This window comes from Pterocles gutturalis, unplaced genomic scaffold (genome assembly GCF_000699245.1).
Source record: "Pterocles gutturalis isolate BGI_N339 unplaced genomic scaffold, ASM69924v1 scaffold36289, whole genome shotgun sequence".
Lineage (NCBI taxonomy): Eukaryota > Metazoa > Chordata > Aves > Pterocliformes > Pteroclidae > Pterocles > Pterocles gutturalis.
Genome location: NW_010137219.1, coordinates 18,626 through 21,096, shown reverse-complemented (window position 1 = coordinate 21,096; position 2,471 = coordinate 18,626). Strand labels below are relative to the sequence as shown.

The 2,471-nt window shown below is 46.8% G+C and overlaps 1 protein-coding gene across 1 annotated transcript in view; it reads right to left on the bottom strand.

Annotated features, from left to right (window-relative positions):
- The window catches only part of TCERG1L (transcription elongation regulator 1-like), a gene marked incomplete at both ends in the record, with an annotated part of 23,648 nt that overhangs the window by 8,909 nt on the left and 12,268 nt on the right, over positions 1 to 2,471 (bottom strand). The window lies entirely within an intron of this gene.

Genomic DNA, 2,471 nt, shown 5'->3' with positions numbered 1-2,471 from the left:
TCTTTCCATGAAATCATGAAGCGGAGCACCGCCCCAATCTGACCGTCTATTGAGCTTAGTGCAATTAGTGAAATCATCCCCCTAACCCCAGCCATGTCACGAATTGCAGGTCGTTTTCCAGAACAAAGAGGGAACAGCAGCATTTACCAGGTGAGTTCAAGCGTTGTCAATCCATTGGCCACATGCAACAATCTGCAATTACCCCCGTACAGCACATCAGCCTGGAGCTGACCTGTGCTACATCTTGGGGACCATGCTTCGTAGTTTCATCTGAATGCTAAAGGGGTCAAAGTATCTGTGGGGACAGAGTAAACCACACCATACCTGGTTTGCAACAGGGATCATACCAACTCTGAACCAACAGGCCATGTTCTGCAGGCAGAATGGCCATTTTCTTTCAAATAGCTGAAATAACAACTCCCTCAGCCTGAACATCCAGACAAGCCACTTCAGCAGGTGAAGGAACAGGAGGAGATAAAAATGTTTTTCTCCATTGCAATAAGATAAACCTTGCAAGGAATGTTTGGGGGATAGGTGCTTCGGGACATGGGTTAGTGGGTTGGGTGGTGTTGGGTTGATGGTTGGACTTGATGATCCTTGAGGTCTTTTCCAGCCTGAATGATTCCGTGATCTATGATTTATGGTCAGCCCGTGGCGACCATACTGAGACAGAGGAGTAATGGACAAGAAGAGCAAGCTGCCACTTGGACAGCCCTGATTTGGGAACGTGGAAGATCAAGGCATGGAAGTCCTGGAAACACCGACTCTGTGTCGAGCCATGCCTCCTCCCCGATCCCACGGGATAGCCTGATGGGAACCCATTAGCACAGAGCCATGATGCCTTCATAAATCTCCCTAAGAACTAAGACTTTGTGGAGGCGGAGTAATCGATAATGAGTAATTTTTCATTTATGCCTAAATTATAAATGCACTTGATCTGAGCGATGCACAGATAACCTGCAGCACCCCATGAATAACTACGCTTGCCAACTTTTTTCGTGCCTTTGATTTAAAAATGCTAATTAAAACTCAGCAGCAGCAACTAAGCTAAATAAATTTGGCAACTATTGTTGCAAACACACAGCTCGTTTGTGTTATTTATTTACTCAAGATTACAAGCTAAGAGAAATGGTAACAAATAATTCCTTTCCCCACAGCAGCTAATATATACTAATTATAACCTGACTGTCTCAAATGCTGGGGAACCGCAAGTCCCAATTATAGGAGGGAAGATTAAGACTATTAGCAACGATGAAAACCATGGTCATAAAGGAACTGGTGCATGAATCAAATCTTGGTGGTACATATAGATAATAAATAAAAAGGATGGAACACACAGCAAAAAATAGATTTTCAAAGTGGCACATAACAATGACTTTAGACTCTTCTCGTTAATTAATTATAGACCATGCACAACGACCCTCAGTTTTGTCTTTGGCCATCATTCTCCTTTGTGAATAATTAATTGATTTTTCAATATTTCCTGTAATAAAATACGTAGGCTATATTCTTCTCCTGAGGAATGAACGTCAGCAGATACACTTTGGAATTATTAGATGTACAGCTAAAGTTTTTCCAGCCATGTACAAAAAATGATATCAACACAAGCAACTTACAAGTGACATTTATATGGAGAAATGTAATGACTTTATATGCTGATAAGGACGACACTAATAGGTAAACATTTTTCCAGCAAACTTCTGCTAACACTGATAACATAAAGCCTGATTATCACTCCCTTTTATCTACCTGCAGGCAGCGTTTGAAGTCCACGCGCGCACGCACAGCCTCTGTTTTGCAGCAGTTAATTGGGAGTGGTGCCTGCGGATCAAAGCGTACACGGACGGCCCGGATGGCCTGAGCGGCACAGGCAGGTCACCTCGCCAGACTGGCAGTGCCACCTTCCTTCTAGCTATAAAATACAACACTTTAGTCGGTGCTGGGTTGGTATTGGAACCGCTGTTAACTTCTTTGTTGGTGACATGGAGAGCGGGATGGAGTGCACCCTCAGCAAGTTTGCTGGTGACACCGGGGTGCGGTTGGCACGCCTGAAGGATAGCATGCCATCCAGAGGAATTTGGACAAGCTGCAGAAGTGGGCCCATGTGAACTTCATGACATTCAACAAGGGCAAATGCAAGGTCCTGCACGTGGGTCGGGGCAACCCCCAGCACAGACACAGGCTGGGAGGAGAATGGATGGAGAGCAGCCCTGGGGAGAAGACTTGGGAGTGTTGGTGGATGAGAAGCTCAACATGAGCCGGCAGTGTGCGCTGGCAGCCCAGAAACCAACCGTGTCCTGGGGCATCACCCCAGCTCTGGGTTCCTCAGCACGGGACAGACACGGAGCTGCTGGAGCGGGGCCAGAGGAGCCACGGAGATGGTTCGAGGCTGGAGCAGCTCCCGTGCGAGGACAGGCTGAGAGAGTTGGGGGGGTGCAGCCTGGAGAAGGGAAGGATCCGGGGAGGCCTTC